This window comes from Salvelinus namaycush, chromosome 3, assembly GCF_016432855.1.
Source record: "Salvelinus namaycush isolate Seneca chromosome 3, SaNama_1.0, whole genome shotgun sequence".
NCBI classification, from domain to species: domain Eukaryota; kingdom Metazoa; phylum Chordata; class Actinopteri; order Salmoniformes; family Salmonidae; genus Salvelinus; species Salvelinus namaycush.
The window spans coordinates 30,535,870-30,554,134 of record NC_052309.1 but is presented as its reverse complement, the minus strand read 5'-3'; positions in this window follow the sequence as shown (position 1 = coordinate 30,554,134).

Genomic DNA, 18,265 nt, shown 5'->3' with positions numbered 1-18,265 from the left:
ATTAAACACCACATCGTCACAGAGAGCGAAATATGCGGCATGCCTAATTAGATTACATTGTTGTTGTTTTTTGCTGTGGGTTATGAAATCCATCCTGTCTTTCTAGGAGAGATTATGGAGTGCCTCTGTCACAGCTCCTGAAAGGAGAGATAAGGCTATAGAAGACAGATTGCTCCCTCTGCAGAGAGAGAGAGAGTCCTGTGTGTGTGGTGTATGTGGTGTGTGTGTGTGTGTGTGTGTGTGTGTGTGTGTGTGTGTGTGTGTGTGTGTGTGTGTGTGTGTGTGTGTGTGTGTGTGTGTGTGTGTGTGTGTGTGTGTGTGTGTGTGTGTGTGTGTGTGTGTGTGTGTGTGTGTGTGTGTGTGTGTGTGAGCGTTCACGCATGCCACAGTGTCTCCATTGCCCCACGCCACGTTTCATATTTCATGTAATGAGACACAGCAGAACCCAAAGAAAGAAAACTCCCGTTAGAGTGGATCTGGGTCGGATCAGGCCGGGGTTTTAGACAGGACAAAGACTAGGTTCCCTTCCCACTGTGAGGGGGGGGTTGATGCATATTTACATTCAAACGGGCTGACCTGACAACAAGCCCCGGTTCCCACACACAGCCCCTTCCCCCCACAGGGAGACAAGGGGAAATACTTTAATTATATACTGAGGGTAAGTTCAACAGCAATTAGTCTGCTGTGAGACCAGACAGAACCAATGCAGCTGAACCAAATCCCTTTTATTGTCAAATGTCCAGACACTAGGATGTTATTAATTAAGTCTATAGGTTCTTTCTGGGGGTTAAAATATGTGATTTTGTATTGGGAAAGAGATTCTGAAAAGTTTTTTTTAATAGACCCAAATTGCCAGTGCTTAGCTTGTATGCCCCATGTACTCCAACCCATTCTCATATACAGACAAATGTGCTCCCTCCCACCCTGCTCAGAGTGTGTGTCTGCATGTGCATCCTTCTATGTGCATCTGTGTGTGTGTCCAAGTGGGCACGGTTGCGTGGGAATCCAGCTGATTGAGTCTGTGTGTTTGGTCAGTGGCGTCAGCACAGTCTCTTATCAGCTGGTTGAGTCAGCCCACGGAGAGGCCTGGTTTCATTTATAGTCCCTGGACTGTTTGAATAGGAGAGGTGAGGTGTAGAAGTGTCCAAAGTTGTCTCTCCTCAGCAGGCTGCCTATGCAATGTGTGTGTTTGTGCATGTGTTTGTGCACTTATCAAGTGAACATCCCTGGTCATCCCTACTGCCTCTGATCTGGTGGACTCACTAAACACAAATTCTTCATTTCTAAATTATGTCTGAGTGTTGGAGTGTGCACCTGGCTATCCATAAAAAGGCAACACAACACTAAACAATACATTAATTGCACTATAACGGTGACAAACAGTGCCACAAACTGTTAGGGCCTACATAAAGCTGACCCAACAGCAGTCCCAACATTTTACCACTGCTACACCTGGTTATCAGCGGAGCCTTGTCTGGCAGCAAAACAGTTCACTCAGTCTCATTTACTGCCTTTAAAAAAAAACATAGCTGATATGGTTGACTTGCTTAAACAAATGTGGTTTCTAATGACAGTTGATATGTACAGACTATGGCATAAGGGGGCGAGAAGTGGATAAGAGGCAATCTGTAATTTTGGGGCGGCAGATAGCCTAGTGGTTAGAGCGTTCGGCCAGTAATCGAAAGGTTGCTGGATCGAATCCCTGAGCTGACAAGGTGAAAATTGGTTGTTCTGAACCTGAACAAGGCAGTTAACCCACTGTTCCTGCTAGGCCGTCATTGAAAATAAGAATTTGTTCTTAACTGACTTGCCTAGTTAAAAAACGTAAAAAATTAAGACAATGAGCAAGCTAGGATGGATGTAAGGTATGTCAATAGAACTATTTGAAATGTACAGTATTCAGAACATGGGCTGTTCTTACAGTGCTCTCCCTGTACACCAAGTTAGAACTGTAGGATAAATAAAGGGGGCATATAAGCAGACAATGAAAGTGTCACACCCTGATCTGTTTCACCTGTCCTTGTGATTGTCTCCACCTCCTCCAGGTGTTGCTTATTTTCCCCAGTGTATTTATCCCTGTGTTTCCTGTCTCTCTATGCCAGTTCGTCTTGTATGTTTGTAAGTCAACCAGCGTGTTTTTTTCCAGTACTACTTTTTCTCTTCTCTTTGCTAGTCCTCCCGGTTTTGACCCTTGTCTGTTTTCTGGACTCCATTCTGCCTGCCCTGACCTTGAATATGCCTGCCCTTCGGTACCTACTGGACTCTGAACTGGTTTTGACCTTTTGCCTGTACACAACCATTCTCTTGCCTACCCCTTTTTGGATTAATTCTGGGAATCCATTCCAGGAATCTCTTCTCTTTGCTTGTCCTCCCGGTTTTGACCCTTGCCTGTTTTCTGGACTCCATTCTCGCCTGCCTGACCATTCTGGCTGCCCTGACCTCGAGCCTGCCTGCACTTTGGTACCTACTGGCCTCTGAACTGGTTTTGACCTTTTGCCTGTATACGACCATTCTCTTGCCTACCCCTTTTTGGATTAATAAACATCTAAGACTCCAACCATCTGCATCTGGGTCTCGCCTTGTGCACTTATAGAAAGCTCTATATTCGATGATTACATTTCTCTTAAACAGGTTATAGGCTACAGTAGAACAGTCAGAACAGTAGGCTAAATTAAACATGGGCTACTAACATCTTACTACACAACATACACATAGTATTACTTTCTTAGCTACAGTTTATATAACTCCCTGGCATATTACATCATTTATGAATCAGCATACAATACAATTTTGGACTCACAATGTTGTGCTCGGCTTACTTGAACAGGAAGGTGGCGTGGCGGTCCAAATCGATGCTTCATTGACAGCATGGCCAATGTTGAATGTTTATCATTTTAAACTTGGAAAATAGCCCCTTAATCCCAGATTTGGGACCACACAACCACTGTCACTGATTCCTTCCAAACCACTCGTTGAATTTGGGATTTCCAACTTGTTGTGTAATGTTTATGTCCAATGGCTGATGAGCATCGATATGTTTTATCTATAATTTCTCTTCATTATTTCTCTTCATATGACAAGGATTAAAAAGGATTTGGCAGTAGATTGTCGACTTGATACGTGATGATGACTGCAGCTTGCTAGCTAAGGTTCTGAACGTATGCTGTTGACATGATCAGTCCAATCAAAGCTACTGTACATATAACGTGACTTGACGTCATTTTATCTGTGGCCAATGACCTTGAGCCTTCTTGGATGGGCACTTCTATGGCAGCAGCCAAAGGGCTAGAATCTTCAATGTCTGCTCTTACACTTGGCAGTGAGAAAGTCCCCATGAGTGACAGAACACTGAGCCAATCTCAGCGCAATGCTCCGTATTTTCTGCTGGCTTGCCCCACCACCACAGAGGAGCTAGGCTGAAACACCTGTATTTTGGACCTGCCTTACTCAAGAAAACAAAAACGAGACCATGTTTGTATGCGGCTTTATTAACTCAATGATATATATAATTTTTTACATTGTTTGCAAACTGATATGTGACACGTATTAATGCCAAAATAACATGAAAAACAGGCAAGCCCCAGCCCTCAAATAAAAAACAGGTGGGGCTCACCTGCCCTGAATGACTGGTCGCCACTGATTTCCCTCGACAGAGTGATGCTGAATGTAGAAAAAGGCTCAATTTACCTCACTCTCCACTATGAAATCTTAACTAGCTTAGTTTTTCCACTACACTATTGCAAATGCATCATTGATATTCCGTATTCAAATTATTTTATGATTCATCTTATGGCTCACTCTGTATTTTGATCCAAATTATCATCAGAAATGTGTTTGCTTGCCTTCTCCAAGGCTGCACAGGTGCACCATGGCTTCTGGATATCATAAAGTGTCTCATTAACATAGGGTAAACAGCTCTAAAATCAATAGCCACATTCCCCTACACTGAGACACTAACTCAGGAGAGGAGGGGGAAATAAGATGGAGAAAATCAATGCACCCCTTTTTTTATGGAGCCAACATTCTCAGTGACGAGGAGAGATAGAAATATGGCCAGGGATTGGCTGGAAATCGCTCAATATTTGCACAAGAGTCATGTCTAATTATATGTGGTCTATTAAATCAAGACTTAATTTACCCAATCAAAATATTTTAATAAAGGCGGCCGGAGCGCATCAGATATGGAACAATTCAACTTTGACATTAGGAGCTCCTTAATCATTACTCATTGCTGGTGTAGCGACCTCTGATGAGATGGAGGGAGGGAGGGAGGGAGGGAGGGAGGGAGGGAGGGAGGGAGGGAGGGAGGGAGGGAGGGAGGGAGGGAGGGAGGGAGGGAGGGAGGGAGGGAGGGAGGGAGGGAGGGAGGGAGGGAGGGAGGGAGGGAGGGAGGGAGGTCGATTGCCTGTATATTAGCTCAACTTCAGCAGAGGTATTTCAAATGGTATTACTTTGGCTTGCCCCAAAAAGAAAAACAGCAATAGAGAAAAGGGCTGTATTGATTTAATCTCCACACAATGTGTACAGCGTGGTTTGAGATCTATAATAATTAGATATTAAAATGACCATTGACCTATTATTACTATTTTGATAGCCCTCTCTCTGTATGTGTGTGTGTGCGTGTCCACGTACATGTGTTTCTGTGCCTGATATGTGAGTGTGTCCATCAGTGTAGCCACTTGCCTAGTTAAATAAAGGTTAAATAAATAAAATAAAGTGTGTGCTGTGCAGTGTGACCTAATATCATTCTATTATGATGTGTCCCAGGCAGCTGCCTGGCTGTCTCCGTCTCCATGGCTGACAGGGGTGTTTTCTAATCTGACAGTTAATCTGTCACCAAGACAGTGTGACAAACGACAGCTAGTGACACTGTGACACCCCTTCCACCACCTCCCAGCCTTTGCTTTAATCACTCACATCTCCCCCATCACCCTCCGGTGCCTACACCATATAATACACAATGTAATAAAGCCTGTGTGTTATTACACAGAGGTACAGTTTAAGCATGATGTGTTTTTCATTCTGATAATTACAGTACCCAGCACTTTGTTTTGTTAGTTGAAATCAAATTAATTTAGTATTAAATGTGATTACCAGGATCTCAGGTCATATAGCAATAGAGTATTCTCCAAGGAGAGGAGGAGGGAGGGAAAGAGGGAGTGAAAGAGAGAGAGAGCGAGGGGGGATGGGGATGGGGATGGGGAGAAAGGAGGGGAAGAGAGAGGGTGAGAGAGAGAGAGAGAGAGATGGAGGGAGAGAGGCAGGAGGAGAGAGTGTAATGTTTACTGTACATTTTTATTGTTTATTTCACTTGTGTTTATTATCTACTTCACTTGCTTTAACAATGTTAACATATGTTTCCCATGCCAATAAAGCGCTTGCATTGAATTGAGAGAGAGGGGGGAGGGGGAGAGAGGAGGGGAGAGAGAGAGCTCTCAACATGCCCTTAATTGTGTTAATAACTGAGGTGCTTTACAAAAGAACTCAACAATTGTAGCCATTTTCCACTTGGCAGTTGAACCTGAGGCCTTATTAAACCAGACATATTAAGGTCTATTTTCATGTCACCCCTCAACCTGTACATGCTTAGCTTATAGAGTATGTGGAAAACCAAGTATCTCTCCATTGCCTTACAAGTGATGACTCAGACTCCACAGATCAAACAGTCGTAATGACACGGCACTCAAGTGGCCACTTGTAAACAGGCCGTATAGACGTCCTCTGGGAGAGGAGGGCAATACAATATCAGACACCATACGTTTAAAGTCTCCATAGTGTTGTTTCCACCTTCCCGCTCTACTTTAGGTTTTATTGCCAGTCAGCCGAGCCGCAGAGAAAAAGAGGCAAGTTAAATCCATCAGTTCATTTATCAAGAGGCCACAACGTGGGCTTGATGCACTGGGTTCTCTCTCTCTCTCTTTTCTCTTCCTCTCTTCTGCTCCCTCTCTCCATTTCTCTGTTGTAAGTGCTCCTCATATCTGCTTGTAAGGGTATATTATTCTCCACCAAAACAGCTATGTTACTGTATGGAGACAAAGCATGAATAAAGGCTATCAGAGGGAGAATAGTTACAGCAATGATGTCGGACCAGTTTACATTCCTCTACATGGTGCATTAGAAGAAAGGTTACATGCAGTTTATACTGTTTCACAGTGTTTTTATACTGTTTCACAGTGTTTATACTGTTTTGCAGTGTTTATACTGTTTCACAGTGTTTATACTGTTTCACAGTGTGTTTATACTGTTTCACAGTGTTTTTATACTGCTTCACAGTGTTTATACTGTTTCGCAGTGTTTATACTGTTTCACAGTGTGTTTATACTATTTCACAGTGTTTTTATACGGTTTCACAGTGTTTTTATACTGTTTCACAGTACTTAGAATGTTTCACAGTGTCTATACTGTTTCACAGTGTTTTTATACTGTTTCACAGTGTTTTTATACTGTTTCACAGTGTTTTTATACTGTTTCACAGTGTCTATACTGTTTCACAGTGTTTTTATACTGTTTCACAGTATTTATGTTTGACAGTGTTTATACTGTTTCAGTATTTATACTGTTTGACAGTGTTTATACTGTTTGACAGTGTTTATACTCTTTCACAGTGTTTATATTGTTTCACAGTGTTTATTCACAGTGTTTATTCACAGTGTTTATACTGTTTCACAGTATTTATAATGTTTGACAGTGTTTATACTGTTTCAGTGTTTATACTGTTTCACAGTGTTTAAACAGTGTTTATACTGTTTCACAGTGTTTTTATACTGTTTCACAGTATTTATAATGTTTCACAGTGTTTTTATAATGTTTCACAGTGTTTTATACTGTTTCACAGTATTTATAATGTTTCACAGTGTTTTTATACTGTTTCACAGTGTTTATACTGTTTCACAGTGTTTATACTATTTCACAGTGTTTTTATACTGTTTCACAGTGTTTATATTGTTTCACAGTGTTTTTATACTGTTTCACAGAATTTATAATGTTTGACAGTGTTTATACTGTTTAAGTATTTGTACTGTTTAACAGTGTTTATACTGTTTCACAGTGTTTATACTCTTTCACAGTGTTTATATTGTTTCACAGTGTTTATTCACAGTGTTTATACTGTTTCACAGTGTTTTTATAATGTTTCACAGTGTTTATACTGTTTCACAGTGTTTATACTGTTTCACAGTGTTTATTCACAGTGTTTATACTGTTTCACAGTGTTTTTATGCTGTCTCACAGTGTTTTTATACTGTTTCACAGTGTTTAAACAGTGTCTATACTGTTTCACAGTGTTTTTATACTGTTTCACAGTATTTATAATGTTTGACAGTGTTTATACTGTTTCAGTATTTATACTGTTTGACAGTGTTTATACTGTTTCACAGTGTTTATACTCTTTCACAGTGTTTATATTGTTTCACAGTGTTTATTCACAGTGTTTATTCACAGTGTTTATACTGTTTCACAGTATTTATAATGTTTGACAGTGTTTATACTGTTTCAGTGTTTATACTGTTTCACAGTGTTTAAACAGTGTTTATACTGTTTCACAGTGTTTTTATACTGTTTCACAGTATTTATAATGTTTCACAGTGTTTTTATAATGTTTCACAGTGTTTATACTGTTTCACAGTGTTTATACTCTTTCACAGTGTTTATATTGTTTCACAGTGTTTATTCACAGTGTTTATTCACAGTGTTTATACTGTTTCACAGTATTTATAATGTTTGACAGTGTTTATACTGTTTCAGTGTTTATACTGTTTCACAGTGTTTAAACAGTGTTTATACTGTTTCACAGTGTTTATACTGTTTCACAGTGTTTTTATACTGTTTCACAGTATTTATAATGTTTCACAGTGTTTTTATAATGTTTCACACTGTTTTTATACTGTTTCACAGTGTTTTTATACTGTTTCACAGAATTTATAATGTTTGACAGTGTTTATACTGTTTAAGTATTTATACTGTTTAACAGTGTTTATACTGTTTCACAGTGTTTATACTCTTTCACAGTGTTTATATTGTTTCACAGTGTTTATTCACAGTGTTTATACTGTTTCACAGTGTTTTTATAATGTTTCACAGTGTTTATACTGTTTCACAGTGTTTATTCACAGTGTTTATACTGTTTCACAGTGTTTCACAGTGTTTATATACTGTTTCACAGTGTTTTTATACTGTTTCACAGTGTTTATAGTTTCACAGTGTTTATTCACAGTGTTTATACTGTTTCACAGTGTTTTTATACTGTTTCACAGTGTTTTTATACTGTTTCACAGTTTTTATACTTTTTCACAGTGTTTTTATACTGTTTCACAGTGTTTTTATACTTTTTCACAGAATTTATAATGTTTGACAGTGTTTATACTGTTTAAGTATTTATACTGTTTAACAGTGTTTATACTGTTTCACAGTGTTTATACTCTTTCACTGTGTTTATATTGTTTCACAGTGTTTATTCACAGTGTTTATACTGTTTCACAGTGTTTTTATAATGTTTCACAGTGTTTATACTGTTTCACAGTGTTTATACTGTTTCACAGTGTTTATTCACAGTGTTTATACTGTTTCACAGTGTTTTTATGCTGTTTCACAGTGTTTTTATACTGTTTCACAGTGTTTATACTGTTTCACAGTGTTTTTATACTGTTTCACAGTATTTATAATGTTTGACAGTGTTTATACTGTTTCAGTATTTATACTGTTTGACAGTGTTTATACTGTTTGACAGTGTTTATACTCTTTCACAGTGTTTATATTGTTTCACAGTGTTTATTCACAGTGTTTATACTGTTTGACGGTGTTTTTATACTGTTTCACAGTGTTTTTATACTGTTTCACAGTGTTTATACTGTTTCACAGTGTTTTTATACTGTTTCACAGTATTTATAATGTTTGACAGTATAATGTTTGACAGTATAATGTTTGACAGTATATAAACACTGTGAAACAGTATATAAACACTGTGAAACAGTATAAAAACACTGTAAAACAGTATAAAAACACTGTTTCACAGTGTTTCACAGTGTTTATATACTGTTTCACAGTGTTTTTATACTGTTTCACAGTGTTTATAGTTTCACAGTGTTTATTCACAGTGTTTATACTGTTTCACAGTGTTTTTATACTGTTTCACAGTGTTTTTATACTGTTTCACAGTTTTTATACTTTTTCACAGTGTTTTTATACTGTTTCACAGTGTTTTTATACTTTTTCACAGTGTTTTTATACTGTTTCACAGTGTGTTTATACTGTTTCACAGTGTTTTTATACTGTTTCACAGTTTTTATACTGTTTCACAGTGTTTTTATACTGTTTCACAGTGTGTTTATACTTTTTCACAGTGTTTTTATACTGTTTCACAGTGTGTTTATACTGTTTCACAGTGTTTATACTGTTTCACAGTGTTAACTGGACAGGTTCTGTCTTTCATGTCTTTGTTAGAAGCGGGTTTATGTTGAAGATTCATTCCAGCATTGAATGCATATCTTATTTACATGGCTTGCATTATGTTCAGAAAAGAAGCCAAGAGTGTTTCCCGGGTGTGCTGTGAGTTTTACAGACTAGCAGCATAATCAGATGTCTTATAAAACCACAAAAGATTCATGGCTAGTTCTACCGAAAATGGGATGATGAGAGTTTGCTCCTTTAGGATGATGTTAGGTTTTTACTGTACTACAGAGAGACACAATGGTATGTGTCTAGGTGACACAGAGTTTCATTTTAAGTGCAGGCGATAAGCCAATCAGAACAGATCATCAGTACCATTTTATAGAAATGATGCAACCTAAGTTTAATTAACAAGCAGTGAAAAGAGGTCACAGACAAGCACTTTTGAACTGTTTCAAGAGGTTAAATACGAATGCTTTTGTAGCATCAGATTTTTCTTTTATCAGACTGTGTTCTCTATCTCTTTCTCTGTCTGGGTGCAGCTCTGGGGTCGTCCATATCGGGTATCTTCGTAATTCAGTTGTCAAACTCATTTAGGCAGATGGACGTGAGGCTCCAAGTTCCTGTCTGCACTGCAAGGGAGGCTATGGGAGGAGGGGAGGAGATGGGTTTAGTAGACATCCAGTCATCTTCACAGGGAAAGCAAGGGCATCGCTGTCCAATTGTCTGGAAAAGTAGTATAGAATAAAGCACAGTGTTATCCTGCACTGGCCTTGGCCACTTTAGAGAACAGAGAAAAAGGGACAAGCTAGCCATGAATAAGACCCATACATTTTATACACAGAGATAACGCAGAGATAAATACTTACCATTTATTCATATGAGTTGAATTTTTTGTTTGTTGCTAAGGGCCATTTTAATGCCTAGCTTGTCCTTTGTTGTTAACAGGCTATTTGAAAATGTTCCCCTTTCCTTCTACTGATCAGATACAGAAAAGTCCTCCCGTAGTGAATAGCTAGTAACTAAACCCCCCACTGACTGAACCCACCATTAAGATAAATTGACTATCTAGCGTCCATGACTTATGAACTATTTATGATGGCTAATTAACTGGTGTAGGTCTAATAGGCATGGCTCTGTGTTTATCATTCCACCACCAGCTGACTGATTAACATATTAATCAACTGCCTAATTAGCGTCTCAGTGTAGTGTCATCCCCCCAGCTTTTTGTCAAACAGTGGCTGTTTCTGTTATTGATTTGTGATCCTACCACACAAAGCTCTGAAAAGGAAAACGTTGGGAGAGATTGTAAAACATGATTTTCCTTTATCTGGAATCACAACAAATGTGGAATGACTATGCAGTAGACTATTTCAGATAAAAAGCCCTCAACAGATATTTTTACAAAGCACCAATAAAACTTGAAACCAGACACATTTCAGTAGATCTGAAATGACCAACAGATAATAAAAGGACCAGAAAATGACACTCCTTAAATTGTGAAACTTTTATGTTTCGGGTCTAGATGTATAGCCTTTGTCTTCCGAGGCCCAGAGTTAGACAGCTGCCTCCACGTCTCGTCTCCCCTCCTCTCAAACTGCAAATCAACACAGCTGGAGATTACCCCTCCACCTACCAGAGCTCTGAAAGCTGCTCTGAGAGCTGGGAGTGAGGACACTAACACTGGTCCTGAGCCAGCTGACCTACAGGAGGCTGAGAGGCTGGGGAGGGGAGGCTGCTCTCTGGATCAGAGACGCAGGACTGTGTACGTGACCCTAGGGTTAACTCAAGGTTAAGAGACAACACTCCACAATGTTGCCGGGACTTCCTGGTTTTGCCAATACGCTACTTTCCCCTTGACCATCTGCGATCCCCATCTCGAAGACGATTGACCCAGCTGACCTCAAGAACGTGACTAGGGTGCAGCAATAGATACTGGCGATACAGTAGAGTACAGAATGCTCCCAGTTCTGAGAGAGGTCTGGAGAATATTGTTAGAGAGGATTATTACAACCCTTTAGTGAGAGTACTGTAGATATTTTTACACGTTATTTGATTTCAGTGACATTATTCTCCAAAGAGGATTTGATCCATCAAACACTCGTTTGGTAATATAACATGTGAAGTGTTCTTCTTCTGCCCACTTTGTAGGAGTACATTCATCTAAATGGAGAGCTTGGAATGGCCATGACTCTGAAGGATGGCCTTATGTGATTCAAAAGGTTGGATAAAATGTGAAGTGTAAGGAGCATCAGTATGGATGACTAATCACTCATTTGTCATGTCTTGTTCATAACCAGTCTATGCAACTGTTGGATGCCCAGTCAGTCAATACTATGGTCACTAGTCTACATGGAAAACAGTACCATAAGCATTTAGCATATCAAAGGCATACAAAGCTATTGGTTACATACACAGAGATTGGCGTATTATGGGTAATTTAAATATTTATACTAGATATGTCATCCTTCTATGTATCAAAGAAAGAGGTTAAATCCCCATACACACTGTCCCCCTGAATAATCCATTATGTCACTGTTGTATCCCACAGAGTATGAGGCAGTACTGAGAGTTCACATATTAGATCATAAACAGTATAATAAGTTATTACTCTGTAGAGGGTGATACAAGAATAACCTATGCTCTAGTTATACAGGATGATGTAACATTTTATAGTCTAATGGAACAAACAGTAATGTTGATGTGGGGGCGTGTGTTGATAATGTGTTGCATGAACAAATGCACAAGGCACTGGCAAACGGCTGCGGAGAGTTTACACAGCAATATATGCTGGAAGAAAAGAGTAAGAGTGAGCAATTTAAGTGGAATTGACAGGGTCATGATGGGCTGAAGGACAATCCAGCATTAATCCACTTTACAGCAATAACTAATCCAACTCATCCGTCAGTTTCAAAATGCTGTACAGTCTTGATCTGAAATCCATGGTTGGTAATCCTAAACCCGCTGCCGATTCCAAAACATAATAGATTCATGAGAATAAGAGAAGGTATCAATTTAGGGAGGGAGAGCAGATAAAAAGAGATAGGGTGGAGCTGACAAACTCACCTCTGCCAATGAGGCTGCAGACTCAGCCTGAAAGGGCACCATATTCCCTATTCAACCTATCATATTTTTAGTTAATTTGTGGGGATTTCTGGAAACATGATTCTACTTCCATTTTGGATTCGGGCTGTAGCACAGCGGAATGTGGAGGGGTCAAGGGGTGTGAATGCTTTCTGAAGGCACTGTAGCTTTGTTTGTTGTATGTGTTTTATTTTTTTTGCATTGTTATGAGAAAAGCGCTTCACAAGTTAAATGTATTTTTATTATTATTATTAATTCAATTCAAATTGTATTTGTCACATGCACCGAATACAACAAATGAAATTCTACTTACAAGCTCTATCCCAACTGTCAGAGTCGTGTGTATAGGTGGCAGGGAAGTCAGGCGCAGGAGAGTCAAACGGAGTGTAAAATGGAGTCTTTTAATGAAAGTCCAAATACATGCTCCATAACACTAAATAAGAAAACGAACAAACAAATATGGGTACGAAGACCCGTCGCGCACCTATACACATAAAAACAATACTAACAAGAAACAATCTCTGACAAAGACATGAGGGGAAACAGAGGGTTAAATACACAAGAGGTAATGGATGGGATTGAAAACAGGTGTGTGGGAAGACAAGACAAAACCAATGGAAAATGAAAAATGGATCGATGATGGCTAGAAGACCGGTGACGTCGACCGCCGAACACCGCCCGAACAAGGAGAGGCAACGACTTCGGCAGAAGTCGTGACACCAACGATGCAGAGTTAAAATAAGAAAGTAAAAACACAAGAGAAATAAAACACACAAGATTGAAGGTTTATACAGGGAGTACCAATACCATATCAATGTGCAGGGGTACGGAGTAGTCGAGGAACCGATAGGTATGTACATGTAGGCGGGGGTAAAGTGACAAGGCATCAGGATATATAATAATAGGAGTGAAAAACTAAGTAGCAGCAGTGTATAAGATGAGTGTATGTGTACATGTCTGAAAGTGCGTGTGTGTGGCGTCAGTTTGTGTGTGTGGCTTCAGTATGTGTTTGTATGTGTATTTGTGTGAGAGTGTCTGTGTAAGTGTGTGGATAGAGTCTTGTGAGTGTGCATAGAGTCCGTGTAAAATAGAGTCAGTGCAGATAGTCCATTTGATAACTACTCAGCAGTCTTATGGCTTGGTGATAGAAACTGTCTGTGTACGAATACCCATACTTGCGTCCTAAATAGTAGGCTGTTTGAGTATGCAGAAAAAATTAAGATAGAATAGTATGCAACATTTAGAAAATCGAGTATACTTTAAATTCCCAGATGTCACACTCATTTCGACTTTGACAACAGCTCATCACTCAGCTATGGGAATGCGCTATCAAAATCAACGAATAGCGGGAAACAACGTAATCGGACATAACTCATTTTCAGTATGCGAAAATAAATGTTTTATAGTATGTGAATTTTCGAAAATCTAGTATGGTTTAAGTGCCAGGATGTTATACTAATTTTGACTCTTCTTCTAGTAGAATTCAATGCACACTTTTCCACAATGCATTTGAAGAGGTGGGTTGCGAGTGATAGGCCCTAGTTCTCTTCAAGTAGCCAAACAACAAAACTAGTCTACTTAATTGGGAAGATCCCGAATAGCTTCTGCGGTGGTGTTCAAATGTAGGCTAAGTATTTTTTTCTCTTAAAATGGTCACGAGTAGACTACATCTTTGAATTTTATTTTTTTGACCCAAACTGGCTTTCTGTATTCTCACTGAAAAGAAAAGTGTTTCTTGTTCTCTTGGCCTTTGTCAGAGCTTTCAAACTAAATACTAACAGTAGCGGTGCGTGGGTAAAGTCACTGAGGAAGCCAAGCCAAGCCAGTAAAAAATCCATATTACAACCTATGTTCAAGTCAAATCAAATTGTATTTGTCACATGCGCCGAATACAACAGGTGTAGACCTTACCATGAAATGCTTACTTACAAACCCTTAAAGAACAGTGCAGAGTGAGAAAATCATTGCTAAATAAACGAAAGTAAAAATAGTCACAAAATAAAATAACTATAACGAGGTTATATACAGGGGGTACAAGCACAGAGTTAATGTGCAGGGGTAGTGGTTAGTCGAGGTAATTTAGGTCATATGTACATGTAGGTAGGAGTAAAGTGACTATGCATAGATAATAAACAGTGAGTAGCAGCAGCATAAAAAAGGGGGTCAATGCAAATAGTCTGGGTAGTAGTTTGATTAGCTGTTCAGCAGTCTTATGGCTTGGGGGTAAAAGCTGTTAAGGAGCCTTTTGGACCTAGACTTGGCGCTCTGGTGTCGTTTGCCGAGCAGTATCAGAGAAAACAGTCTATGACTAAGGTAACTAGGGCCTCCTCTGACACCACCTGATATAAAGGTCCTGTCACGCCCTGATCTGTTTCACCTGTTCCTGTTATTGTCTCCACCCCCTCCAGGTGTTGCTTATTTTCCCCAGTGTATTTATCCCTGTGTTTCCTGTCTCTCTGTGCCAGTTCGTCTTGTATGTTTCCAAGTCAACCAGCGTTTTTCCCGTTCTCCTGCTTTTTGCATTCTCCTTTTTCCAGTCCTCCTGGTTTTGACCCTTGCCTGTTTCTGGACTTTGTACCCGCCTGCCTGACCATTCTGCCTGCCTTGACCACGAATCTGTCTGCCACTTTGTACCTCCTGGAATCTGATCTGGTTTTGACCTTTTGCCTGTCCACAACCATTCTCTTACCTACCCCTTTGGATTAATAAACATTGTAAGACTCCAATCATCTGCCTCCTGTGTCTGCATTTGGGTCTCGCCTTGTGCCTTGATAGGTCCTGGGTGGCAGGAAGCTTGACCCCAGTGATGTACTGAACCGTAGCTCCTTGTGATTGGATGCCAAGCAATTGCCATAGCAGGCGGTGATGGTACCAGTCCAGATGCTCTCGATGGTGCAGCTGTAGAGCGTTTTTAGGATCTGAGGATCCATGACAAATCTTTTCAGTCTCCTGAGGGGGAATAGGTGTTGTCTGGCCCTCTTCACAACTGTCTTGGTGTGTTGGACCATGATAGTTTGTTGGTGATGTGGACACCAAGGAACTTGAAACTCTTGACCCCCTCCACTACAGCCCCATCGATGTGAATATGGGCGTGCTTGGCCCTCCTTTGTCTTGATCACGTTGAGGGAGAGGTTGTTGTCCTGGCACCACACTGCACCATGTTGTTGGTCATCAGGCCTACCACCGTTGTGTCATTTGAAAACTTAATGATGGTCTTGGATTTGTGCTTGGTCACACAGTCGTGGGTGAACAGGGAGTACAGGAGGGGACTGAGCACGCACCCCTGAGGGGCCCCCGTGTTGAGGAAAATGTGGCAGACGTGTTGTTGCCTACCCTTACCACCTGGGGGCGGCCCGTCAGGAAGTCCAGGATCAAGTTGCCGAGGGAGGTGTTTAGTCCCAGGGTCCTTAGCTTAGTGATGAGCTTTGAGGGCACTATGGTGTTGAACACTGACCTGAAGTCAATGAATAGCATTCTCACATAGGTGTTCCCTTTGTCCAGGTGGGAAAGGGCAGTGTGGAGTGCAATAGAGATTGCATCATCTGTGGATCTGTTGGAGCGATAATGCGAATTGGAGTGGGTCTCGGGTTTCTGAGATGATTAATGATGCCGGATGAGATGGCTGCCGTTTTACGGTCCCCTAACCAATTATGCTATTCTACATAATTTTGAACATAACTTATTTTGTACATAATGTTTCTGCCATCATCTCTTATGACCGAAAAGAGCTTCTAGATATCAGGACAGCAATTACTCACCTCGTACTGGACGAAGATTTTTTCTTTAACGAGTCGGGCGCGAAAGATTTACTTCAGACACCCGACAAGGCCCTCATCCCCGTCATTCGCAGGAGAAAGAGACGGAGATATCGGGGATGTAGGTCGGGGTGCCTTGTAAGGATCCGAAGGCGAGTGGGTAATCAGCCTTTACCATCGGTCCTATTAGCCAACGTATAATCATTGGATAATAAATAGACAAACTACAATCACGTATATCCTACCAACGGGACATAAAAATGTTCATATCTTATGTTTCACCGAATCGTGGCTGAACGGCGACATGAATGACATACAACATACAGTGACATACAGCAGAATAGAACAGCCGCCTCTGGTAAGACAAGGGGTGCGGGTCTATGAATATTTGTAAACAACAGCTGGTGCACGAAATCTAATAGTAAGGAAGTCTCAAGGTTTTGCTCACCTGAGTTAGAGTATCTCATGATAAGCAGTAGACCACAGTATTAACCAAGAGAGTTTTCATCTATATTCTTTGTAGCTGTCTATTTACCACCACAAACCGATGCTGGCACTCAATGAGCTGTATACGGCCATAAGCAAACAGGACAACGCTCATCCAGAGGTGGTGATCCTAGTGGCCGGGGACTTTAACGCAGGGAAACTTAAATCTGTTTTACCTAATCTCTACCAGCATGTTAAATGTGCAACCAGAGGGAAAAAAACTCTAGACCACCTTTACTCCACACACATAGACACATGTACAAAGCTCTCCCTCGCCCTCTATTTGGCAAATCTGACCATAATTGTATCCTCCTGATTCTTGCTTACAAGCAAAAACTAAAGCAGGAAGCACCAATGACTCGGTCAATAAAAAAGTGGTCAGATGAAGCAGATGATAAGCTACAGGACTGTTTTTCTAGCACAGACTGGAATATGTTCTGGGATTGAGGAGTACACCACATCAGTCACTGCCTTCATCAATTAGTGCATCGATGACGTCATCCCCACAGTGACTGTACGCACATACCCCAACCAGAAGCCATGGATTACAGGCAACATCCTCACTGAGCTGAAAGGTAGCGCTGCAGCCTTCATGGAGCGGGACTCTAACCCGGAAGCTTATAAGAAATCCTGCTATGCCCCCCAACGAACCATCAAACAGGCAAAGCGTCAATACAGGACTAAAATGTAATCATACTACACCGGCTCCAACGCTTGTCGGATGTGGCAGGGCTTGCAAACTATTACAGACTACAAAGGGAAGCACAGCCACGAGCTGCCCAGTGACACGAGCCTACCAGACGAGCTAAATTATTTCTATGCTCGCTTCGAGGCAATTAACACTGAAACATGCATGAGAACACCAGCTGTTCCGGACAACTGTGTGATCACGCTCTCCATAGCCGATGTTAGTAAGACCTTTAAACAGGTCAATATTCACAAGGCCGCAGGACAGATGGATTACCAGGACGTGTACTCCGAGCAAGCGCTGACCAACTGGCAAGTGTCTTCACTGACATTTTCAACCTGTCCCTGACCGAGTCTGTAATACCAACATGTTTCAAGCAGACCACCATAGTCCCTGTACCCAAGATCACTAACCTGCCTAAATGACTACCGACCCGTAGCACTCACATCTGTAGCCATGAAGTGCTTTGAAAGGCTGGTCATGGCTCACATCAACACCATTATCCAAGAAACCCTAGACCCACTCCAATTTGCATACTGCCCAAACAGATCCACAGATGATGCAATCTCTATTGCACTCCACACTGCCTTTTCCCACCTGGACAAAAGGAACACCTAAGTGAGAATGCTATTCATTGACTTCAGGTCAGTGTTCAACACCATAGCGCCCTCAAAGCTCATCACTAAGCTAAGGACCCTGGGACTAAACACCTCCCCCTGCAACTGGATACTGGACATCCTGACGGGCCGCCATCAGGTGGTAAGATTACGAGTATGTAGTCATTTAGGCAGGTCTTTTGCACAAGGAATAGGTTGTGATAATTGCGTTGTTTGCTCTATAACCCATTCGTTCACACTCCAGCGTGATA